This window comes from Canis aureus, chromosome 2 (assembly GCF_053574225.1).
Source record: "Canis aureus isolate CA01 chromosome 2, VMU_Caureus_v.1.0, whole genome shotgun sequence".
In the NCBI taxonomy this organism is placed as follows: Eukaryota; Metazoa; Chordata; class Mammalia; order Carnivora; family Canidae; genus Canis; species Canis aureus.
The window spans coordinates 1,051,922-1,079,016 of NC_135612.1; the positions used below are offsets into that span (position 1 = coordinate 1,051,922).

Genomic DNA, 27,095 nt, shown 5'->3' on the forward strand with positions numbered 1-27,095 from the left:
GCATAAGCCTACATACAAAGAAAACTATTAATTTCTTCTGTGGGATAAGAAGACCAATTGATGGTGCCTTCTGGGGCTTAAAGTGAGAAACTGGGTGAACCTACTAGTCTGCAGCTGTGATGTGTTCCTGCCACTTAATACCTGTTTTGCCCATTCTTCTTCTTATGTAAAATTTTTATTTACTAGAGAGATGGTGCTATTGTAAGACCACTGCTGTCTCCTGGCATCTTTGTTTGGCTTCTCTAGGGTAAGGAACACATTGAGTTGCCTAGTTGGCCATATTTGTTCCGAGATGCAGTAATTCCAAATTCATTAACTTTATTCATGGGATGATTATAATCATTTTCTAAATAAATAATCTAGGCTCGACTAATTTATTTACCACATAGAACTGCCCTAGAGTATCTTCATGTGTCTCTATGCTGTAGTACTATTTTAGGTCTTTTGAAGGAAATTATAGCTAATCTTCACTTTTAGTCATGATATAATAGCATTGTTTTTAAACTTGTTTCCAGAGCTATGTATATTGGTCACATGTTAGTATGAGTCAGCCTTTAAAATGTTTTTTATGCCACTTAGCTGGAACTATGGCAACAAGGTTATGGTAATTTCAACTAAACGTGAGAATGGAGGAAGAGATAATTTTATAGAATTAGGAATAGGCCTGTGCAGGACATCTGGTCAATGAAGGGGTGACCTAAGGTCAATGTAAGCCTGAAAAAGGCGAGTTTCTACATCAGTCCAGGAAAAACAGGCTGGAGTATTCCAGAGGCCAGATGCATTGACTTTAGTGTTTTGCATAGGATTTTTCAAGTGCAGATGACATCTGTGGGTGTCCTGGATGGAGACTTTTTTCCAGCAAGAGTCTCATGAGGATGGGGCCATCTCAAGATTCCTCTAAGTGGCCTGACTGAGAGGGAAAGATGTGGTTAAAGGACACAGATTCTGGTGTTACACAGACCTGGGTTTCAATCTCTGCCCTGTCATTCTCAACAATAAGGGAAGGAAATAATTCCCATACTTTAGGATTGTTACAAAGATTTTGCAGAAAATACACGTAAAACAATTGCCTCACATAGAGGCTACGTGTGCAATATTTGTAGCTCTCTTTCCGCAGCTGAAATTTGGCAGAACATTGAATATAGGAACCCCAAGGGATGTCCCAGTTGTTTTGCTGGGTTTCAAACACACTCCCCTTGGCCTCCATTGCACAGCAGCAACCCTTGCTCCCCAGGTGCGTAGGGTCAGTTACCTCCACCAATATGGTGATTCTCTCTCTGCCTGTCTTCACAGGTCTGTGTGGTAGCCAGAGCTTCAGGTTCAGCAGAATCCTTGCCGCACTGCTGGAAGCCAGGATCCAGTAAGTAATAAGGTTGACAGAAAGCACAAATTCTGCAAATGGGTCATAGGAATAATGGTGGGAGAGGCCTGTCCTACTTGCACCCTGTTTCCCTGAAGAGCATGTTCCAGTTATGGGCAGCATAACCTTCTATACTGTTCAGTGCGTACAGCTACATCTGGAAGGACAGTCCCCGGCCACGCTCAGTACCTTTCTAGAACTGGTGCCTGAGCTGCGCCCTCAGTGAGCCATCCCAGTGTTCTAGTAGCCTGTGGTCTCGTGCCCACTCTTGTATCTCCTTCACGGTAAGATAGCGCTTTGAATCTTAGGCCAGTAAGTTGGGAATTCTCCAAGTTCTCAGATGGCTTGTTTTGTCGTGACCATAGCGTCAGAACACCCCGCGGTGGGATGAGGGACAACCGTACCTGTGTGCAGTGCTCCCCATGGCAGTGACTGGGGTCAGAGGTGGGTCAAGAGAGTGTGAGGCAGGAGTGCAAAGCACAGAATATACAGTATGTGCTGTTTGTGACTTGCGTATTTCCTTGAAGAAAGCTGTTTGGGGTTATTTTATTGTTTTTATTTGGGTAACCTGATCTTTATTTATTCTACTGATTTTCTGTTTTTTGTTTTTTTTTTAAATCATTAACTTTCGGCTTTATGTTTATTATTTGATCTCTTTTGCTTTCTCATGGGTTTATTTTGCTTGCCTTTTCTAATTTCTTGGATGTAATGCTTAGTTCATTTTAATTAATATGAATATTTGAGGCCATAGATTTTCTTCACTGGCTGCAATATGGTGTTTTTATTATTATTTTCTAAAAAAGATACTCTGCAATTTTGGTTTTCATTTCCTCTTTGATCCAAGAGTCGCTTAACAGAGAGGTTTTTGTTTTTGGTTTTAACCTTTTGTTTTGGAGTAGTATCTAGCTTTCAAAGAAGTTATGACTAGTCAAAGAACCATCCTGTATCTTTACCCAGTTTTACCAAATGTTAACATTTTATCACATTTGCTTTGTCATTCTGCCTGTCTGTCTCCGCATGTGTGGGCATGCGCACAGACATATACTATTACTTTTACTGAACCAACTAAACGTAAGTTATAGGCAAGATGTGCCATTCTTCCTATAAAGGTTAGTATGCAGTTTCTAAAAAAACCCCACAATACAACCTAGGTAATCACAGTATAGCCATCTAAATGAGAAAATTAACTTTGACACAATTTTATCATCGAATCTAGGGACTTTATTTAAATTTTGCTAATTGTCCCAACGGATGGATGCCCTTTCTAACAAGTGGATTCAGGACCCACGCCGGGATCATATGTTGCTTTTAGTTGTTCTGTCTCTCTATTTTTATTCAGTCTAGACTAGTCTCTAAATACTTTCTTGTCTTTTATGACCTTGAGATTTTAGGAGAGTACAGGCTTCTTGTTGTTGTTTCCATCAAAGGTCCCTCTATGTAGGAGTCTGATGTTTCCTCATTATTAAATTCCATGTATGCATTTTTAGCAGGAATATCACACAGGTGCTTTGTTCTGCTCCGTGTATATCACATCGGGAGCCATCCAGTGTCAATTTGTCCCATTGTTAGTGTTGTTAAATGAAATCACTTGGTTAAGGTTTTTGTTATTGTAAAGGTTCGGTTTTCTTTAATGTAAAGTACTTATTTTTAATCCCTCTGTAGTTACTAAGTACTTTGTGGGGGGAGATGCATTGAGATTATGCAAATTTCCTGTTTTTCAGCAAACTTTATCCTATTAGTTTTAGCATCTGTTGTTAGTGTTTACATGGTTCAGTTGTCACTGCCATGGCAGCAGTTTTTAATCCCATCATTCTTTTCATATTTATTCTAAATGGATATATTATTAAATATTGCCTTTTATCTCTCCTTTCCTCCTTCCTCTCCTCCTTCTTCCCTTCTTCCTTCCTTCCTATCAGCATGACACATGGATTGTTATCTTATTCAATGAGTTAAAACCCATTACTATCATTATTTATTTTGATGCTCAAATTGATGCTGTTTGGCCAGTAAGACTTTAAGATGTTCTGTGCCCTTTTGACAAGAACTCATCATTTTTTAAAAATCAGTTTTGTTTCCTGGCATAGTATTTGCAAGATGGACCCAGAAGCCTGATTTGACTCAGGTTCAGTCCCTTTGGCAAGACTCTAACTGGTGTTTGGAAAGACGGTGGGGGTGGGAGGCACATTATGTCTGGGTGTCTCTGTTTTTTGTGATTTTTGTGAGTAGTCTGTATCTCTTAATTCACTGAGTTCACAAAATAATGGTGTAGTGCATAATGAAAAGGTAGGATATGAAATAATGAATTAGTTCCCTAATAATCCCTGAAGGTATAACTAATGACTACTTTTTAGTATCATTATGAATTTATAGACATAATATATTTGGCAGATTTCAGTCCATTGCTATTATCTTTATTGAAACTCAAATTGTCCATCTTTGGCAGATGGGGTCCTCTTTAAGTTGATTCTTGGGTCCTTCTGACACAACTCTAATAATCTTTGATAGCTTCCTCCTCTCTGGCATGACAAAATATTCCAGATTTATTTTATGTATTTCCTCTCCAGCCTTTTTCTGAGATAGTGTCTCTCAGCCTTTTAAAAAATTATCCACCACCCCCAAGGGATGATAAATTAAAATTAAATTAATATAGCCTTAATTAAAGAAATAAAATATTAAGAGATACTTTTTAAATTTTTGTTTTGTTTTTAGGTAGAGTTAAGCTTTGAAGACCACAAACTACTGTAATATAAGAATTTCTTCATCCCCACCCCCAACCAAATTTCTCTTCCTTGGTGGTGAGGAGTGGTGATAATCACACTATTGAGGGCATGCTTTAAAAAGCCCTGGCTTATTTTACTGGAAATTATATTTTAAGACCGCAATCTGAGCACTGTGGATATCCCAGTACTATAGGATTTTTACTTAGTTTCTTTTCTATCACTCCTGCATCTCATTTCTTCCATGCTGAACATCCATGATTATCCCCTTGATTTATTCCACATTGTACCGCAACAAACTCATAGTAGTAATACTAATGCTATTACCAACCAGGATTACTCCAAACAGAAGTTTGCTCTGCATGTGCTCTTCTTACCCTCCTTCCCCATTCCCTCCTCCATTACTGAATTTACAATTTATAGCAAATGTTCTCAAACCTTGCTTAGATTTTCTTATTTTCAGAGGCTCCTATTATGAGTAATGGGTATCTTTGTTTTTGTTCAGTCTCTTAAATCATTTTTAATTTTGTCTTTGTTCTTTTTTGATTTATATCTTCATTCTTTTTAATTTTTAATGTAATGTTTATTTCCACCTTATAATTCTCTTCAGGCATTATGTATTATGTTTAGTTGCTTTTTTGCTCCTCTTGTTTATTCCTCATTACTGAAATGGTTTTGCTCTTTGTTTTTTCTTCATTACTGAAATGCTTTTTTTTTTTTTTTTTTTTAATTTATTTATGATAGTCACAGAGAGAGAGAGAGAGAGAGAGGCAGAGACACAGGCAGAGGGAGAAGCAGGCTCCATGCACCGGGAGCCTGATGTGGGATTCGATCCCGGGTCTCCAGGATCGCTCCCTGGGCCAAAGGCAGGCGCCAAACCGCTGCGCCACCCAGGGATCCCGTGAAATGCTTTTTAAAAACTTTATTTCTGATTCTTTTATGAGCTTCACTACATTTTTGAGCTTCTTTTTTTCTGATTCTGTTGGTATCTTTTCATATCTTGTACCAGGTCTTAATATCTGTTTGCTCATTTTGAAGTAGTTTTGATCAGATACATGGGCACACCTTTTGGCATGCTTTCATTATTGGTAGTGTTTTTCTGCTCCTTATTCTCTTTTTTTAATCTTATAATAAGATATGATATTTGGCCTCAGTTCTTGTCTTTCCAAATTTTATGAGAAGCTAGTTTTTCTCAACTCTTAAGAGGTATGGCTCAGGATAGTATTTCTAGCTTCACATAGTTCCTCCTTGGGTTATTTTTAGGTTACATTAGGTAATATGGTGGCTTGCTTTCTGAGCATTCCTGGCTTCTTCCCATGAGCCTTTTCTCCTCCTGTCTCAGTTTTCACTGTCCTGCTCAATTTGATCTCCCAGCATGGTCTCTGAAAGGTGAGCCCCAGCTGATAACTTCATAATGATCAGTTTATAGACTGCTTTGATCTCTTCCAAGTTTACTGGATATTTCGTTCCCTCACCTGTTTTTAGATTTAGAAACTGCCAATTTTAGCTTCCATTCTCAAGTCAGTCTGCAGTGCTTTCCAATGAATACTTATTGGCTTTTCAGGGGCTCTCCCATCCTCAGGTTCCTCATCTGCTTAGCACATTTCGCTTCCTTTTACACAGTTGAAGATTAAAGAACCTTTAAAGACAGGAGGAGAGAGGCTTTTAAAGAGGGCAAAAATAAGTATAGAAACCAGTTAATCCTGGTTTGGGGGGTTCATTTCTCTATCCAGAGAAGGTTATCACTTACAATTTTTCTTTTTTTTTTTAATATATATTTTTTACTTGAGAGAGAGAAAGGGAGGGTACTAATAGGGGGAAGGATAGAGGAAGAGGGACAAACAGACTCTCTGCTGATTGTGGCGCCCATTGCCAGGCTCCATCTCAGGACCCTGAGATCATGACCTGAGCCAAAGTCAGACTCTTCACAACTAAGCCACCCAGGCACCTCATCACTTAAAATTTTTCAAAGCATAGCCTAACTATATTTGTTGTAACAAAATAAGCTCATAAGAAATGTGAGTAAGAGTTTTCCCTTATTTGGGTTTGAAAGAAAAATGTGTTTTAAAATGTAAAGGCCAACTTGCTATCTTCTTTTCATTTTTTTTTAGAGAAATATGTCCTACTAGCTGAAGTTATACAATTAATTAATTTATCCTTATCTCAGCAACAGGTTATTTGAGCCAGGATTTTAGACTGGACATGTAAATACTTTTCATGGTTTATTTGTTCTTCCATTCTTTAATGATGCTAAATTTCCAAATAGGTTGTTCTCATATTCTATTGCTTCTCATATTTTTAAGCCAACAAAATGATTTTTTGATGAAAACTTCTTTATTAATTGACATTGAAAAAGTATATGAGCTCCAAGGACCAAACTTCCAAGGAGAATTATGAAAACTCTTGAATGACCCAAAGAGCATCATAGATTTAGGAAAGAAGAAATACTGTGAAGAAGAATAGGAAAAGAGTTAAGAAGAAAGGATAAAAGTAGGAAAAATATGGGAGGTGAAACTATGGCAGTCATTCCAGAGTAGATTATAACTGTTGTACAAGGACTAGAATGCCGTTGTATTCTTCTGTAGTTCTCTCCCACAGTAAAACAATGCACACACTCACATACCCTTGGAATGACCCTTCAGTTTCAAAACCACATTTATATAGAGCTTTGGTTTGTCTGTCTGTCTTTCTTTCTTCTTTCTTTTTCTCTCTTTCTCTTTCTCCATGCCCAGCGTGGAGCCCACTGTGGGGCTTGAACTCACGACCCTTAGATCAAGACCTGAGCTAAGAACAAGAATGGGACGTTTAACAGACTAAACCACTCCAGTGCCCCTGGAATGTATTTCTGTGGGAAAATTTTGAGTGGGGAAAAAGGAGTAAAAGAAAACTTTTGACTATATTGTAGACTGTCTACTGGGAGTTAGGGACATCACTTAGAATCCTATTTTTACACAATCACTGTTGCTGTTTTTTATCAGGTCTCTCAACTCAGAGACTAATGGGGTTTTCAATATTTGCATTTTGTATCTCCATTGACTTATAGCTATTTATTTATTATTTATTTTTTAAAGATTTTATTTATTCATGAGAGACAGAGAGGAGAGAGAGAGGCGGGGGGGGGGGGCGGGGGAGTGGACAGGCAGAGGGAGAAACAGGCTCCATGCAGGGAGCCTGATGTGAGACTCAATCCCAGTACTCCAGGATCATGCCCTGGGCTGAAGGCAGGTGCTAAGTCATTGACCCACACAGGGATCCCTATAGCTATTTATTATTTTCAAAATCATCTAGCAAATAATGAGACTGAGGCCCTGAAAAGTCTAATGTCTGTGTAGTGATAATGACTAGATCTTGGAGTGAGTCTTTCAAATGTGTCATTGAAACGAAACCTATTAAATGGCAAGCTTAAATTTTGAGATCACAAGTCTGTATCAGTAAGTGTGCTCTGCATGCAGGTAAGAAAACTGAGTAAGGAATACAGGAAACATAAGGATTTATGTAACTAAGTCTTGAATTAGGGCAGAGTTAAGGTTGGTTCGATTCACCAACTCATAAAGAGCATCAAGGACCCATTTCCCCACCATTTTCCTATTTTATCTTCATGGTTCTTTATTTTTATCTTTATCTTAAAGTTGAGAGCTGAAAAGAATGTTGAAATGCTACAAAATGTTATAATATGACTGACTGCCAATTACCTCCAGGATTACATGTTTCCTCATCCAAATCCAGGCTTCTCATAGCTCTCTCAGAAATACATCCATCAATTGTTACTATTATGTTTAAAAAATAAGGATTTTTTTGAACTCCAATTTTTTTTTTTTTTACTTTCATCATTTGGCATTCTGTCAAAAAAGTTTCTCTTTCCCTGTCTCTCCCTTCCTCCCCCTCTTCCTTCTTTTATTTCCTTCTTTTAACATGGAATTAAGAATGGTGCCTGGGTGGTTCAGTGATTGAGCATCTGCCTTTGGCTCAGGTCATGATTCCGGGGTCCTGGGATCAAGTCCTGCATCAGGCTACCTCAGGGAGGCTGCCTATGACTCTGTCTCTGTGTCTAGCTTCTGCCTGTGTCTCTCTCTCTCTCTCTCTCTCTCTCCGTGTCTCTCACGAATAAATAAATAAAATTTAAAAAAACATGGAATTAAGAGTCTTATTTCATCCAATGGATTATAAACTGGTGATGATATTATTTATTTTAATGTTTACAGTGTCCCAATTTTAACTGTATTTTTAGACTTCTTACTTTCTGAAACAGTAAGATGTTCTGAGTTCATCTTGTACTTTCCTTACTTTAGCCTTTGAATCAACCATTTATCCCAAGAGCCTTGATCTTTTGAGTGGAGAATAGTGTTTAGAAATCAAGATCTGGGTGCCAGATGTGCTCATTGCGACTAGTGTGTCACTGAATCTAGGTCCTCTTGGAGGCTCAGCTAGGAAATAGATACACATACACACATCTTCTTAAGAGATGGTTGCATCCTAACAAAAGGTTATTTAATCATAGTTGAAAATGAAAATGAAAATCATAGTTGAAAATGAAAACAAATGAAATAATTTGTTGACTGTATTGTTCTAGTTTAGTAAAATGTATATAAGGAAAGCCATTGAATAACTTTAACCAAAGATAGGACTTAAATTTCTTGAATGATCTATATTTTGAGAACCTAAGAAAGTGCCTGTTTGTGAGCTAAACAGATCACTAAATGGTTAAAGAGTGGACTTAAACCTTCAATTAATCAATAAGAACAAAGCCTTACATATATCCATATATCTATTGTAGCATGTGCTTGTGAAATAGGTAGCTTTGGAGCTATTATGCCCATTATACAGATGGAAAATCAGAGAAGGTCTTAGTTACACTTTTACTGGGATATGGCTTTTGATTACTAGTTCAGTTTGTGTTCTGTTCCACAGTCTCCACTGCTTTATGGTCAATGCAATTTCCCAGGACAGCCCCACCATTTAAAGAAATGAATACTAATTAACATATAGTGTATTATTGGTGTTAGAGGTAGAGGTCAGTGATTCATCAGTTTTATATAACACCCAGTGCTCAGTACATCATGTGCCCTCCTTAATGCCTATCACCCAGTTACCCCATCCCCTCCATTCCCTCCCCCTCTAGCAACTCTCAGTTTCCTATGATTAAGTCTCTTATGGTTTGTCTCCCTCTCTGATTTCATCTTGTTTTATTTTTCCCTCCCTCCTCCTATGATCCCTATTTTGTTTCTTAAATTCAACATATGAGTGAGATCATACGATAATTGTCTTTGTCTGATTGACTTATTTCACTTAGCGGAATACCCTCTAGTTCCATCCATGTCATTGCAAATGGCAAGATTTCATTTTTTAATGGTTGAGTAATATTCCATTATATATGTACATACCACACCTTTATCCATTCATGTGTTGTTGGACATCTGGGCTCTTTTCACAGTTTGTCGACATTGCTGCTAGAAACATTGGGGTGCAGGTGCCCCATCGGATCACTACATTTGTATCTTTGGAGTAAATCTATAATAGTGCAATTGCTGGGTGGTAGGGTAGCTCTATTTTCAACTTTTTGAGGAACCTCCTGTTTTTCAGAGTGGCTGTACCAGCTTGCATTCTCACCAGCAGTGTACAAGGGCTCACCTTTCTCTGCCTCCTCACCAACATCTGTCATTTTCTAACTTGTTAATTTTAGCCATTCTGGTCAGTGTGAGGTGGTACCTCATTTGGTTTTGATTTGCATCTACTCAATGCCAAAAACCATAAGATACCTAGGAATAAATCTAACCAAAGAGACAAAGAAGCAGTACTCAGAAAACTATAGAACACTCATGAAAGAAATTGAGGAAGACACAAAGAAATGGAAAAATGTTCCATGCTCATGGATTGGAATGACGGATTGTTAAAATGTCTATACTACCTGGGGCAATCTATACATTCAATGTAATCTCTATCAAAATACCATTAACATTTTTCACAAAGCTGGAACAAATAATCCTAAAATTTGTATGGACCAGAAGAGACCCTGAATAGCCAAAGGAATACAGAAAAAGAATACTGTAGCTGGTAGCATCACAATTCCAGACTTCAAGCTGTATTACAAAGCTGTGATCAAGACAATATGGTACTGGCACAAAAACAGACATATGGATCAAGGGAACAGAATAGGGAACCCAGAAATGGGCTCTCACCTCGATGGTCAACTCATTTTTGACAAAGGAGGAAAGAATATCCAATGGAAAAAAAAGACAGTATCTTCAACAAATGGTGCTGGGAAAACTGGACAGCCACATGCAGAAGAATGAGACTGGGCCATTTTCTTACACCATACACAAAAATAGGCTCAAAATGGATGAAAGACCTGAATATGAGACAGGAATCCATCAAAATCCTAGAGAACAGGAGGTAGCAACCTCTGACCTTGGCAATGAGGCAATGAATAAATATTTTTTACATTCTTTTCTTTTGATGGCTGCAACTGTCCTGCCAAGTCTACCTCATTAGGCTTTTGGAGGCTTTTTAGTGTCCAGAGTTGTAAAAAACAAATTCAGACTTGAAATTCAGGAAATTTTATGTCTTCCTGATATGTACTTTGACAGTTCTTATGAAGCGTTGGGTTTTCTCCCTGGAGTTAGAAATGCTCCTTTGTTTTCTTTCCAGGGACAGCCCACGATTACTCATTAGTCTAATTCATAATTGTGTGTTGCAATTTTACCCATATATGATGCTTGGTATCAAGTCATGGGAAAGGCTTTGTGACGTTGGACTTTGTGAAGAGGTCAGGCATGTGGTTCCATGGAAGTCAGAGATGTTCTATGTGAGCAGTAAATCATCACAGACACATAGGCTTTGTTTTGTAGCAACTTCAACTACTTTAAATCCACATGTACTCTTGTTTCAATGAAGGAGCAATTCAGGGTGAAATTTTGGAAGAATGTCTTCACTCTCTGTGGGGTGAGTTTGAGCAGTCCACCTGGGATGAAGTTGGCTTCCTGTATAAAAAGGAAAATATTGGGCAGCCCCGGTTGCACAGCTGCTTAGTGCCGCCTGCAACCCAGGGTGTGATCCTGGAGACCCGGGATCTAGTCCCACATTGGGCTCCCTGCATGGAACCTGCTTCTCCCTCTGCCTGTCTCTCTCTCTCTCTCTCTCTGAATAAATAAATAAAATCTTTTTTAAAAAAAGGAAAATATTTTCAAAGCTTTGCATTTAGATTTTTAAGGCTTACTCAACTGAAAAATTTTAAATAAAAGCAAGAAGTGAATAAGATGCAAGAGGATGAGAGAAAGATCCAGGAGATATAAGAAAGAGTGAGTGTCTATAGCTTTCTTTTTAAGGGCTCCTGGGTGGCTCAGTCAGTTAAGCATCCAACTCTTCATTTTGGCTCAGGTCATGGTCTCAGGGTCATGAGATCGAGCTCTGAGTTGGGCTCCATGCTAGTGGGGAGTCTGCTTGAGATTCTCTTTCTCCCTCTGCCCTCCCCCCTGTTCCCCCTCTTCTGCTCTTTCTCTCAAATCAATCTATCTTCAAAAACAAAATAAATCTGTAAAACACTTGAACACTTCAAACACTTAAATCCACCTTACTCCCAACATTATATTTCAGTGAGACTGAGCCCAGGAGTTTTCCTTAGTCCCGTGTTTAAAAGGAGGAGGAAATCATACTGGAATCATTGCATCGCGGGTTAACTGAATTCATTTAGGGTGACTCTTTCCTTTGTTTAGTTAGTGTACATTTTCTCTTGACCTAGGTACTGTTCAAAAGATGCTTTCACAGGTGGAGGTCTGACATTTTTATATTTCACTCCTCTTTGGTTTTGTTCCACTATAAGTGAGAAGTGACTGACTTGTATGTGTAACTTGGAGCAATTTACTGTGCTTTAGTCTCTGTATTGTATACACAACGTATGTTCTGCTGTGGCCACTGCATCAAATCTCTTGATGGTTCTATATATGATTTTCTCAAATTGGAAACATGGGTTAGTAGTTTCATGGAAGAGTTCTTAGCATCTAAACTTGGGCTGAAAAAGTAAGGTGTACATATAGGCAATTTTTCTACCAATGATGTTATTGTAAAAAATTTAGTATTCTATAATAAGGGAATATAAGAAACTACTGTATCTTCTTTATTTTTCTGTAATAGATTTCCTTTAAGCTCCTATCGTGGTGGACTGCCAAGAAATTCAGTCTTTTTTTTTTTTAATGGAGTTGAACACAACTTTTGGTGCTGCCATTTATTTTTTATTTTTTAAATTTTTAAAAAACGTGTATGACATGTATCCATCATTGCAATATCATGTAGAGTATTTTCACTGCCCTAAAAACCCCTCTGGGCTCCACCTGTTCAGCCCTCCTACCACCCATAACCACTGATCTTTGTACTGTCTCCATAGTTTTGCCTTTTCTGCAAGTCATATAATTGGCATCACACCTTCTCAGATTGGCTGCTTTCACTTAGCAATATGCATTTAAGGTTCCTCCATGTCTTTTCGTGGTTGGATAGCTCTTTTCTTTTTAGCTCTGAATAATATTCAATTGTCTGAATATACTACAGTTTCCATTTACCTACTGGAAAACATCTTGGTTGCTCCCAACTTTTGGTAATTATGAACAAAGCTGCAATAAATGTTCATATGTAGGTTTTTGTATGTGCATAAGTTTTCCACTCCTTTGGATAAATACAAAGGGGCACAATTGCTAGATCTTGTGTTAAGAGCATGTTTAGTTTTTTAAGAAACTGCCAAACTGTCTTCTGAGGCAGTGGCACCATTTTGCATTCCTACTAGCAGTGAATGCAAGTTCCTGCACTCTGCGTCCCTGTCAGCACTTGGTGTTGTCCATGTTCCAGATTTTGGCCATTCTAGTAGGTATGTAGTAGTATCTCGTTGTTTTAACCTGTATTTCCCTGATGACATAGGAAGTGGAACATCTCTTTGTATATTTATTTGCCATTTATATATCTTCTTTAGTGAGGTATCTGTTAAGGTTTTGGCCATTTTTAAAAGATTGACTTATTTGAGAAAGGGGGGAATGAGAGAATGTGGTGGCAGGGGCAAGGGAGAGAGATAATTTCAAGCCGATTGCGCTGAGCACAGGGCTCCATCTCATGACCCTGAAATTACAACCTGAGCTGGAACCAAGAGTCAGATGCTTGACCACTGACCCACCCAGACATCCCTCTTTGGCCATTTTTAAATCAAATTGTTTGTTTTCTTATTCTCATATTATTTTTCTTCTTCCTGAAAGAATAAAAAAAAACAAAAAGACATATTGATGTTTAGTGGAAAGAGGGACTAGACTAGCAGGCCTGCCATGCTGCAGAGAGGCCTGGTGGTATTGGGGGTGGGAGCTTGCAGACCCCAAAGATGATTCAAGTCTGTCACACACCTGGACTACTGTGGTTGGCCCTCTTTTCTTCCTTTTTGGGTAATTCTTCTGGCTTTCCATCAATACATGTCTGCTTATATTGTGTCATCCATGGAAAACCCAAGAGAATCTACCTTAAAAGGAATGTGAGAATTTTATGAGACAACCGTTAAAAAAAAAAAAAAATCTAATTACTTCTAAAATTTCTGTGAAATCTGTAGGAAATGACTATTATCTAAATAACCACAAATGGGTAAGATATGTGAGTTAAACCTGTGCCTTAGTTCTGTTATTTACATACCATGCTACTTCTAAAATTTCTGTGAAATCTGTAGGAAATGACTATTATCTAAATAACCACAAATGGATAAGATATGTGAGTTAAACCTGTGCCTTAGTTCTGTTATTTACATACCATGCTACTGCTTCATTGCCAAGTTAGAGAAATCGACAAATCTGGATTCTCTCTTGATTCCTAATATCCATTTTTGCAAAAAGGCATGAAAAGCTTTAGGTAAAAACTGAGACCCAATCACACCATAGAGATTATTTACACTTATCTAAAAGGTAAATATTACCACATACCTAGAGAATGAGGACTCTTTAGCCTGTAATTTCTCATTTTCCTTGGGAGTAAGTACCTTGAAGAATGTATGTTACTTAAACAATGCATTGTGGCTACTGATTTTGTGTTCAGCACCTGTTGGGTTTTCCTAATGGGATGTGAGTTCAGTTTTTCTTACTAGATTAAGCAGCTATTCTGCATATCTTGGACCAGGCTATGTTTATATTCCAAGATCTGTGGTTTGATGACCTGACCAGCCCAGTATCACTCTGATGTTGCTAACTAACTGGTTGCTTCACACAGTTATCATATTTTACAATGTAAAGTTGGCACTGAGAGTTAGAAGTCTCTAATTCAGTGGTTTCCTTAGAATTCCCTGTGATTCCTTTTAAAATATCCAGATGTTTAAAACTCATTAAACCAGAATCTCCTGTTAGTAGAACTCAGAAACCCGCTGACCTTATCCCTCACTTCTCTTTCAGAAAGGGTACCACACAAATCACCTTGTAAATCACCTAGAAAATTGGTAAGTGTGGGAGCACTGTAGCTTTATTTCTCATTTACTCATACTGTAAAGATACGAGTAGAGAATTGTGAAAAGAGAAAATGGCCTTGAAAGGCAGTTCACTTGTGAAGGTTTTCTATTTCATAACTTGTTTCTACTTGAAACAGAAGATCTTCAAGTTCATGAGGTTCTATGAAGTCTTTCGTAGAATAGAGGCTCCTGCCTTCAGTTGTTCTCCTTTAACCTGCCATCACTCGCAGTGGGATAGAGTATGGACTAACCCCTTTGTTTTTGATGTTTAGTGGGTGTTTTCATAATGTTTAGTATTTATTCACCACCTGTGTTGACATTTCTGGGGTCAAGAGATTTATTTTCTTACCTTTTGTTGAATAGGAATTTGGTAAAATAAAGTATGGAATGAAATTAAGATGTTGATAGTGTTTATTTTTAGAGAGAAAGTATTTTTACACAGCAAAATGATCTTTAACTTTAAAAATTAAAGTTTTTATAATATGGAAAAATTGTTAACTATGGCATTGATTGTCCCCCTTTAGGTGAATAATCAAGTAAAAAAGGTTACTTTGATTGTTTTACCCATTTGAATTCCATACACAGAATTACTGTGTACTTCTGTACCTTCTTCCTACTGTTCAGGGATATGTTTTTGTGGTTCTTCACTATTTATACTCTTACATAGCTCTCTCATTTTTGCAGCTGTGGACATTGTAAGGTATACATTTAAGGTATATATTTAAGTTGATTTATTTGTTCAATGAATCATATTTGGATTATTTTCAATTTTCTGTTGTTACACTACTGCTATGAATATGCTTTTTTTAAAAAAAGATTTATTTATTTACTTTGGGGAGAGAGAGTGCGAAGGGGAGTAGGGGCAAAGGGAGCAAGAGAGGGAGAGAAGCAGACTCCCTGCTGAGCATGGGGCCTGATTCGGGCTCCATCTCACTACCCTGAGACCACAGCCTGAGCCAAAATCAACAATCGGATGCTTAATCCACTGAGCCACCCAGGTGGTCCACTGTGAATATGCTTTTTATTGATATATAATTAAATACCTTAAAATTCACTCATTTAAAATGTACATATTTAATGTTTTTATCTTATTTTTTTAAATTTTTATTTATTTATGATAGTCACAGAGAGAGAGAGAGAGAGGCAGAGACATAGGCAGAGGGAGAAGCAGGCTCCATGCACCGGGAGCCCGACGTGGGATTCGATCCCGGGTCTCCAGGATCGCGCCCTGGGCCAAAGGCAGGCGCCAAACCGCTGCGCCACCCAAGGATTCCGTTTTTATCGTATTTTAAAAATTGTGTAACTATCACCAAAATCTAATTTTAGAATATTTTATCATGCCAAAAAGAAACCCAAGCCCATTATTAGGCACGCCCTACCCCCACCTCACACTTTCCCTCAGTCCCTGGCCTATTCTGGCTATTTTTATATAAACAGAATCATATAATATGTGGCCTTTAGTGTCTGGCTTTCTTCATTAGCTCAGTGTTTTAAAGGTTCACCCTTATTGTATGTGTCAGTACTTCATTCTTTTATTTTTTTGCCAAAAAGTATTCCATTGTGTGGATAGGCCACCTTTTGTTTATCCTTTCATCAGTTGATGGGCATTGAGGTTGTTTCTACTATTCATGTAGTTTTTTTGGACATCAGTTTTCCTTAGTTTTTTATGTGGGAATTGCTGGGTAGTATAGTACCTCTGTGTGTAATATTTTGAGGTGCTGCCAACTATTTTCCATAGTGGCAGTATCATCTCACATCCTACTAGCAATATATGAGAGTTTCAGTTTTTCCACATTGTCACCAACACTTGTTCTTGCATGTCTGTTTGATAATAGTCATCCTGATGGTGTCAGCTGAAACCTTGCTGTGGTTTTGATTTGCATTTCCCTGACAACTAATGATGCTGAGCATCTTTGCACGTACTTACGGGCCAGCCATTCATCTTCTCTGGAGAAAGGAGGTATAGTCAAACTGTTTTTCCCATTTTAAAATCTGACTATTTGTCTTTTTATTGCTGGATCAAGGGAGTTCTTTTACCCTTAGTTTTAGGAAAAAATAATTGACATACATCACTGTGTAGGTTTAAGGCATACTGCATGATGGTTTGAATTACATATATAGCTGACCCTTGAACAATGCGGGCGTGAGGGGTACCAACTCCCACATAGTTGAAAATCCAAGTCTAACTTTTGACTGTCCCCAAACTTGACTACTAATAGCCTCATGCTGACCAGAGCCTGATTGATAAAACAGTAGATTAATGTATTTTGTATATTATATGTATTATTTATTGTAATCCTAAAGTAGCTAGAGAAAGAAAATGTCATTAAGAAAATCATAAGGAAGGGCAGCCCTGGTGGCTCAGCGGTTTAGTGCCGCCTTCGGCCCGGGGTGTGATCCTGGAGACCTGGGATGGAGTCCCACGTTGGGCTCCCTGCATGGAGCCTGCTTCTCCCTCTGCCTGTGTTGTGTCTCTGCCTCTCTCTCTCTCTCTTTCTGTGTCTGTCATGAATAAATAAATAAAATCCTTAAAAAAAAAAAAAGAAAATCATAAGGAAGAGAAAATACATTTCCAAAATACAGTATTTTGATAAATACTGCTCTGTATTTATCAAAAAAGAGAAGAAAAGAAAAGAAACCACATATAAGTGGACTGGTGCAGTTCAAACCCATGCTGTTGAAGGGCTGATTGTAATTCCTCTGGGGAGTGGGTGATAATCCACCCAGAGGCAGGACAGCAAGGGGACAGTAGCCCTGATGATGACAAATCGATTGCACTGACAGACTGGCGAAGTGTGGGGAAAACTGACTAGTAGAGTATGTTCTGAACTAATACGATGAAGATACAAGTTCCTCATACAAAGGGGGAAAAAAATGACTCGAAATTATTCCTAATTGAGAAAAAGCTAACGCCAAGAGTCATTCTTTCTTATATACCACATATCAGATTTATCGCTGAATGTTGTGGACTGTACCCTCAAATATATCTTCAGTCTGTCTGCCTGTGTCCATCTAGAGAGCCCTGCCCCAACCCTAGCTATCGTTTCAACACGACATTTCTCCTAGTGTCTGCTGTTGCACACTTCTAATCCAGTCTCTATAAAGTGGAGAGACCTTTTAAAAATCTAATTTGAGTCATGCCATTTCTCCATTAAAAAGACCTTCAATGTTTTCTTGTTACCCTTTTACAAAAACCCGCGAATCAGTAAGGAACTGGCTGATATGTTCAGTGGAGAATATGTGTTTTTAAAAGAGCTAATATAGAAATAACATAGAAATGTAAAAATGAGTATGCCAAATAAAAAGTGAGTGAAATAGAAATTTAGCTTCCGTTTTAATGTGAACTAGTTATACAGCCCATCTTACCTTTTTTGGAAGGACTAAACATTCAGAGTCTGTTCACTTCCAAAATTTTAAGGAATTATGTTTTGTCATTTAAAAAGAATTATTTTAATTCCAGTATAGTTAACATACAGTGCTATATTAGTTTCAGGTGTACATCGTAGTGATTCGACAATTCTCTGTATTTTTCAGTGCTCATCATAAGTACACTTCTTAATCCCTTCACCTGTTTCCCCCACTCCACACCCACCTCCCCTCTTTATAGTTAAGAGTTGGTGTTTTGGTTTGTCTCTTTTTAAAATTTGTTTTGTTTCTTAAATTACACGTGAGTGAGGTCATATGGTATTTGTTTTTCTCTGATTGACTTATTTCACTTAGCATTTTATCCTCTAGATCCATCCATGTTGTAAATGGCAAGATTTCATTACGTTTTTTTATGAATAATATTCGCGCGCGCGCGCGTGTGTGTGTGTGTATCACCTCTTCTTTATCCATTCATCTATGGAAGGACACTTGGGCTGCTTCCATAATTTGGCCATTGTAAATAATACTGCAATAAACAGGGGTGCAAATATCATTTCAAATTAGTGTTTTTGTATTCTCTGGGTAAATACTTAGTAGTGGAATTACTGAATTATATTGTAATTCTATTTTTAGTTTTTTGAGGACTATCCATACCATTTCCTACAGTGACTACCCAGTTTACATTCCTACCAACAGTGCATAAGCATTTCTTTTTCTCCACAATCTTGCCAACACTTGTTGTTACTTGTATTTTTTTATTATAGGCATTCTGACAGATGTGAGGTGATACCTCTTTGTGGTTTTGATTTGCGCTTCCCTGATGATGAGTGATGTGGAGCATCTTTTCATGTGTCTGGATGTCTTCTCTGGAGAAATGTCTGGGTTTTTAAAAATTAGATAATTTGTTTTTTGGTGTTGAGTTGTTTGAGTTATTTATATATTTTGAACACTAGCTCTTTACTAGATATGTCATTTGCAAATGTCTTCTCCCACTCAGTAGATTGTGTTTTAGTTTATTGTTTCCTTCACTATGCAGAAGCTTTTTATTTTTATGTAGTCCTAATAGTTTATTTTTACTTTTGTTCCCCTTGCCTGAGGAGATATATCTGGAAATATGTTGTTATGGCCAATGTCAGAGAAGTTACTGCCTATGCTCTCTTTTAGGATTTTTATGGTTTTGGGTCTCACGTTTATGTTTTTAATTCATTTTGAGTTTATTTTTTTGTGTTTGGTGTGAAAATGTGGTACAGTTTCATTTTTTTCATGTTGCTGTCCAGTTTTCCCAGCGCCATTTGTTAAAGGGACTTTTTCCCGTTGGATATTTTTTCCTTCTTTTTCAAAAATTAATTGACCATCGAATCATGAGTTTATTTCTGGGCTCTCTGTTCTGTTCCACTGATTCATGTGTCTCTTTTTGTGCCTGTATCTTACTGTTTTGATTACTACATATTTGTAGACGATCTTGATACCTGGGATTGTGAGACCTCCAGTTTTGTTCTTCTTTTTCAAGATTGCTTTTGGTATTCAGGGTCTTTTGTGGTTCCACACAAATTTTAGGATTTTTTTTTGTTTTGTGTTCTGTGAAAAATTGATATAGATTGCATTAAATCTATAGATTGCTTTGAGTTGTGGCATTTTAGCAATACTTGTTCTTTCAGTCCATGAGCATGGAATATTGTTCCATTTGTTTGTGTCATCCTCAACTTCTTTCATCTGTGTTTTACAGTTTTCAGAATATGTTTTGTCTTTTTGATGCTGGACAGTTAAAGAAAAATTATGTCAGAATTTCTGAATAAATAATATCTTTAGTTTGCAAACCATTTTATAGTTGAAAAGGTGTTTCTGCATGAATTATCCTGTATGATGTCCTTAGCTTCTCCCTGCCTTTTCTTTTTTCAGATTAGACAGACTGAGAATAATTGAGTTTCCCAAGATTCTTTTTCATTATTCTACTTTGCCTATTCTAAAAAATACCATGTAATGTGTTCAGAATAGGGTAATACAACCTCTAAAAATAAAATAATGCCAATCATTAGTGAGTTTGGGAAATAAAAACAACTTAGAGATACCAACACTTGCTAATCAAGGTAAACTTTGAAGAATTTTGCTATATATAATCTAGTTTGAATAATTTTATGACTAGATTAGTGAACATAGGTGAAAATGCTCAGTTATATTTATTTTCATTCTTAGTGTATATAAATAATATAACTTGAAATACACCAATGGTCTGAATATTAATTCTGAAAACTCTTCTAACCAATTAACAAATTAAAATTTCTTGTCATTACTTTTTTATAGTATGGCATGTCTGGCAGTCTGCATAAATGGAAATGGAAGTCTTTAGGGAATAAAATGAAAAAAACTGAGTAATAAATTGCCATCATACACATGTAATATTCTGCTATGTTTCTAATAACCTCTAAGCCATAATTTTCTAATGGAATGAAATAACTCTGTCAGAGGCAAAATCAATACTCTCAAAGTACACACTAATGTTCTGTGAAATTAGAAATTGACCTTTTATCCTTTTTTTTTTCTTTTAAAGAATAAATACAAGTGGGTTTAGATATTTGGGGTATATATAACATTTGAAATACAAATTTCTTAAATATTTATGCTGAAAAATAAATTCTAAATGTTATAAGTGTGTTGTTATATATCTTCTTCTTTACTGATAATAAAGTTTTATTTTTTGTTTTTAAAGATTTTATTTATTTGTTCATGAGACACAAACAGAGAGAGAGGCAGAGACACAGGCAGAGGGAGAAGCAGGCTCCATGCAGGGATGTGGTACTTGATCTCAGGACCCTGGGGTCATGCCCTGAGCTGAAGGCAGATGCTCAACCACTAAGCTATCCAGGTGTTCCTAGATTAAAATTTTAAATAAAAACTTGATTCTATAAAATATGGTTACTAATCAATTAAAACAATTTTTGTTTTACTTTTTGCCAGCATATGTTGCTCAAACTGCAACTTGAACAGACATTTTTAAAAACTAAACATTTTATTTATCAATGAAAAGGTAACATTTCATTATTCTTTTATTATTCTTAAAAGTCATGCTGTTATTGGAGTGAGTATGCATATGAGATCCACTGTCTGCCAAGATTTTTTTCCTGAGAAGGAACAAATTGTTGACTATAAATCAAGTTGGTATATTAGCTCTATGAAGCAGCCAGGTAAACATTTTGCTTTTAAGATGTTTTGTATAGGTTCTTGTTGAGATTGTTGAGTAAATCCACCCAGCTAGTATTATTAAGCTCTTACTGTGTTCAAGCCGTTTATTATTCAAGCTGGGGTCATTTGAAAGGAAAAAGGTGGATATTTCCACATAAAATAGCACAAGAGTCTCTAACTAGTTCCTTGGATCTATCTGCAGATTGCTGAATTGGTGCATATTCAAGATACTTGCTACTTTGAGATTTCTATCATTACATTCTCTTCCATATTTGGAGCCATGGAAGCAGTATGGTATATAATTGAGGCCATTGGCTCATGAAGTTTACATGAGTTCAAATCCTAGCTTCACCAGTTACTACTAGTAATGTGACCTTGGGCACAGTATTAAGATTTCTGGGACATTTGTTTTTTTCATTGGTAAGATGGAGATTTAAAAAGTTCCCAGGGGTCTCATGAGAAAATAAAATGAAATATTGCATTATGAGCACTTAGAACTATTCCTAGTGGGTAATAAAGCACAACTCTCAGAGATTTTTGCCTACATTTTCTCATCTTTCTCTACTCCTAGGTGACATTAGCTTTGGGAAAATGAAAGGAAACACATTTTCCCTCAGATTATAGAGATGGTGCCAGAGATCTGCCTTGACTTTTAGGTACACCAAGCTTGGGCGATCTCATGAAGTGAAAAGTTAAGGAAAGGATGGAAGAGGTGTATTACAGAGCAAAGAATGTGCAACCTGGAGGAGGAACTCAGTCAATACTTGTGAACCAGTATGTGGATCAGTGAGGAGTGATGTTTAAGGAGGTACCATCAATGTGAACGTGACATTTCCCTACTCTGGTTCTTACCTGGTTCACCTTCTGCCTTCACTTAAGATGCTCTACACTTTCATTCTACTTTGTTGTTACTGCTTTTGTTTTGTTTTTGCTTACCACTGAAAGTCTACACATTAGCTGGTAATTTGAGGTTTCACAATTGTGAAATTTAGGTTCCCATAACCATAAATGGACCTAACTGGAATCAGATTTTCTTTGTGAAATGGCATCTCCTACAATGTGTTCCCTTATGCCATGGGCAATAACTATCAGAGAAAGATGCTTTTGGTAGAAAGCATGAGATGACTAATTAAGATGAAACTTAAGAGAAGGAGTGTCACTATGGAATATTTGGATATTTAACCACTTAATAGAAATGCCATATAGTTTAAAAATTTCTAAGCACCTCAACTAGGCCCTAGCAGGGAAAAAATAGATACAACCACTGAATAAGGTCAACACACAGTGTTCACAAAGCATTTTGTAAAAAAACGTGATAGTTATGTATGATCAGTGTTTTCACATCATTTTCTTCAACAAGATTTAGGGCTTCTTGTGGGCAGTTAGGTAATCTTAACTTGAGTTTGGATTTCCAATGTTCAGTACATGTGTGCTGAATGAAGGAATGAATGAATGAGCAGATATAGATCAATTTGTCACTGCCCAGCTGTGATGAAAGATTATGTCTGTGATGTGGTAAGTCACAAGTCAGCAGAGTCTTAGCTAGTGATCTACACTGTTCACTTGGAGGGCCCTGGTACTACTTAAAACTTCCATGAAACAACATTAGATCTGTATTGAGGAATAATGCTCGGATTTAATGCATGGCTATCCAAGTGATGGGTCAAGAATCAAGGATTTTCATGAATTGGAACTTTATTTTTTTAAGATTTTATTTATTTATTTATTTGACAGAGAGAGAGAGAACACAAGGAGGCAGAGCAGCAGGCAGACGGAGAGGGAGAAGCAGGCTCCCTGCTGAGCAGAGAGCCCCTCATGAGGCTTGATCCCAGGACCCTGGAATCATGATCTGAGCCAAAAGCAAATACTTAACCAACTGAGCCACCCAGGCGCCCCATGAATTGCTTCTTTAAAATAAATTTTTAATTTTTTTTCAAAAGATCTTATATATTTATTCATGAGAGACATACACACAGAGAGAGAGGCAGAGACACAGGCAGAGGGAGAAGCAGGCTCCATGCAGGGAGCCCGATGTGGGGACTTGATCCCGGGTCTCCAGGATCATGCTGGGGGCTGAAGGGGAGCGCCAAATGCTGAGCCACCCAGGCTGCCCTAAATTTTTATTTTGATCAAAGTGAAACATGTACAGAATTTTAAAACGAAGTAATTCTAAATACCTGTGGTAAATTACTCCCATCAACCCCCGACAGATTCTCTCCTTACTGGGACCCACACTATGGGTGGTTTTTAATTCTAAGCTCAGTGATCAGATTTGGCTGTTTAACTTGCTGTAGCCAACAAGATGTAAATGTAAGTGATATGTGCCACTTCCTAGCAGAGGCATTAGGAGCCACAATGTGGTTCTGCTGTGATTCTTGTCCTGCTGCTGCAAAATTGGCATATCCCAACGAGGGTCTTTCGTTTCAACCTTGACCTTGTAGTGAAGATGAAGAGACACCCATGGTGGACATGAGTGGGAAGTAACTCCATTCATCTTCTTGTCACCCACTCAGATTTCAGGGTCATTTGTTATCACAGAATAATTTAGCTGAGCTGTTTGGTACAATGGTTTATAATTAAAACGACCATGTAATTTATTGTCAAATCTGAGCATTTTTGACAGTTAAAGGAGGTCTTATGACCAGCTTGTGTAAACTGGCACTGTTCCACCAGAGGTTGTGTGGTCATGTTACTTGTAAAGGAAGACAGAGTGATGCAAACAATCATACCTTTCCTTGATGCTCTTACTCTCCTTTGTTTGAGCCACATTGTTGGAACCTGGGACATATGAATTTGTCTTTGTTGACAGACTCTTCTTGTGTGCTGAAGCATATCCTTCAAAAGAGTGCATAAGACGTTCATTTAAAAAAACCCTTTGGTGTCAAAACTGTCTCTATTTTATCTTCACACTTGATTGATATTTTGGCTTGGAACAGAATTTTTAGAAAAAATATTTTCCCTTAGATTTTGAAGCATCGCGCCACTGTGTTTAGCATTTGGTGTTGCACTTGTGAGATTTGGTGCCATTCTCATTTTCATTCTTTTGCATTAATAGGCTTTCTCTCTCTGGATACTTTTAGGATCTTCTCATTATCTCCGGTGTTATGAAATCTTGAAATGATGCATATTCTTTCATTACTTTGATCACTTGGTTGACTCTTAAACTGAAGGCTTTTTTTTTCAGTTCTGGAAAAATGTCTTGTATGACTTCTTTGAACTATTCCTCCCTGTTCTCTCATTTTAGTACTACTCTCATTGGCCACCCTAGTTCAATCCTAGAGAAATTTTTTTTTCTTTTTTACTCTTCTTTTTCATATTTTCTGACTAGTATTTTGCTCTACTTTCTCAAGGATGCCTTCCATTTTAATGTTCAGCATTTGATTGATTGATTTATTTTGGATTTTTTTAAATTTTGGATGTTTTATGAGGTTTAATTTCCAAGAGCTCTTTCTTATCCTCTTATCATTATGCAGCTATATATATATTTGTATATGTATATATATATTTGTATGTGTATATATATATTTGTATATGTATATATATTTATATATATTTTATCTCACTGAAAATATTGTTTATAATTTATGTGAGATTTTCTTCTCATTTGCTTTGTTTCTGTCTCTTCTATGTTCCTTTCAGCTCTTTGTGTATATTTTTGTCTATATCTTTTCCTTCCATGTTGGAGGTAGGTTGAGCAGGAAAGGGTTAACTTGGCAGGCGTTAAAACCAGGCAAATCTCAAAGAAAGGCTGGTTCTGAGTTAGGTCCTGGAAGATAAATTCTGAGCCCTTGGAATATAACATTGATTTAGTATGCCTGATAAGATTGAGTTTTGTATGTTTGAGGCCTTGGGCCACACTCTACCAGTGTAATCCAGTAGTTTATGCTAACAATGTGATTTATGATGAATTCCTAGGTTTACTCTGGAGGAGGGAGGCTGCAGTCTGAGTAGCTGAGGTCAGTCATACAGATTCTGCTTGCCTACATGACTGACCTCCAATGAAAACCCTGGACACCAGGACTCAGATGAGCTTCCTTGGTTGGTAATACTTTCTATGTGTCATATATCATTGCTGGGAGGATAAAATGCATTCCTATATGACTCCACTGAAAGGGGAAACCTGGAAGCTTGTCCCTGGCTTTTCTTGGACTTTATCCTATGTATATTTTCCTTTTACTGATTTTAATCTGTATCCTTTTATTGTAATAAAATACAACCAGGAGTTTAATACCTTTCCTAGTCCTGTGGATTTTTCTAGTGAATCTGAATGGCATTCTAGTGAGCCTGAATGGTTTTGGAGAACATCATCATTAAAATGATTATTGATTAACTCTTCATATTTTTACATAAGCAACTGAAATGCACAGAGAATTCTCAGAACACGAAGACATGGTTTGTTTGTTTCATTATAGGGCAACGGTTTTCAAAGTATTGTTAAAGGACACTGAGATCTCAGAGAAACTTGCAGGGAGTTTGCAAGCCCAAAAGTATTTTCATCTTCATATTAATACCAGGTTTTATCTGCCTTTTCACTGGTAGTATAAAACACTGATGGGTAAAACTGCTGAAGCCTTTGCCATGAATAAAGGAAATGGCACCAAGCGATAGCAGTATTCTTTATGACCACACGCTGTTGTAGAAATATGCTGGTTTCACTTAAGGTTGACCTTATTGAAACAATAAAACTTATAAATTAAGTACACATCTTTTCATATTTTGTGTGAGAAAATGGCAAATATGCCTACCAGCACTTCTGCGTACTGTAATTCAATGGCTGTCTCAAGAAATAGCCTTAATGCAATTATTTCAAGTGAGAATTGAAGTCACCAATTCTTTTTCCCCAGGGAAACCATTTTTACTTGAAAGAATGACTGACAAGCAAACTGTAGTTATTGAGATTTGGGTATTCGGCAGGACAGATCTTTGAAAAAGAATAGTGAGCCTGTCACTTTAAGGAAAACAACTGATAATATTTATTGCCAATGATAAAGTTAAGGCTTTCAAGAAAAATCAGAAATTTAGAGAACTTGTATGGGCCACTGGGAACTTGACAGCTTACCAATAGTTATAGAACCTTCTGATGAGATCAGTGGTAATATTAACAAATGTGATTTCTTTTGGTATTGTATAATGAAATGTGTCAACGTTTGGAAGACCTGTATAACTCACCGAGTAAAGATTTTTTTTTAAAGATTTATTTATCTATTTATGATAGACAGAGAGAGAGAGAGGCAGAGACACAGGAGGAGGGAGATGCAGGCTCCATGCCAGGAGCCCGACGTGGGACTCGATCCTGGGACTCCAGGATCACGCCCTAGGCCAAAGGCAGGTGCCAAACCGCTGAGCCACCCAGGGATCCCCCGAGTAAAGATTTTTGAAATGATAAAAGCGTGATGTTAAAAATCATACCTGGCTAAAAGATGCTTTCAAAGTGCAAGATAGACCAATGGATTTCAATGTACAAAAAGTTCACATGGTTTCAGATTCTGTTTTGCAATTAACCTTTAAGAAAAGGCTGCTTTTCAAGTTGTGTTATAGTCCCAATCCATGATCCTCCGAAAAGGCTATTAAAATACGCTTCCATTTTCCAGCTGTATATTAGCATGAGGCTGCATTTTCTTCATATACTTCAACTGAAACAACGTGTTGCAACGATTTAAAAGCCGAAGCGGATATGAGAACCCAGATGTACTTTATTATGACAGACATTAAAGGGTTGCCAAAAATACCACTCTTCCACTAAATCTTTTTTTTGTTTTGTATAATTGGTTGTTTTCCATAAAAATATGTTATTTATGTTATGTGGGAGGTTTGTATTGTCATTTGGAAATGAAGTAATGTGTAGTTTTTTAATTCCCAATTTCATTTCTAAAATGGTAAAAATTTGATAGCTATAATTTACAAAATGAGAACTCTTCATAGCCCTCAATAATTTCTATAAGTATTAAGGAGAGCTTGGGACCAAAACTTTGAGAACTGCTATTATAGGACCTAAGGGAAGGAGCTAGTCTTTTCACTGGGA

The 27,095-nt window shown here is 37.2% G+C and overlaps 1 long non-coding RNA gene across 7 annotated transcripts in view; it reads left to right on the forward strand.

The window, feature by feature from the left end:
- The window catches only part of LOC144291728 (uncharacterized), a 68,129-nt gene extending 41,460 nt beyond the window's left edge, over positions 1-26,669 (forward strand). For 3 of the 7 annotated variants that reach the window (XR_013359186.1, XR_013359166.1, XR_013359187.1), the window contains exons 3-8: positions 1,294-1,360; positions 14,475-14,518; positions 16,363-16,487; positions 21,730-21,881; positions 24,989-25,111; positions 26,289-26,669. This is a non-coding gene — a long non-coding RNA (uncharacterized LOC144291728). Of the gene's footprint in view, positions 1-1,293; positions 1,361-14,474; positions 14,519-15,211; positions 15,241-16,362; positions 16,488-20,953; positions 21,076-21,729; positions 21,882-24,988; positions 25,112-26,288 lie in introns of all 7 variants that reach the window. The other 4 variants (XR_013359198.1, XR_013359194.1, XR_013359201.1 and 1 more) reach the window with 4 other exon arrangements.
- The last annotated feature ends 426 nt before the right edge of the window (positions 26,670-27,095 follow it).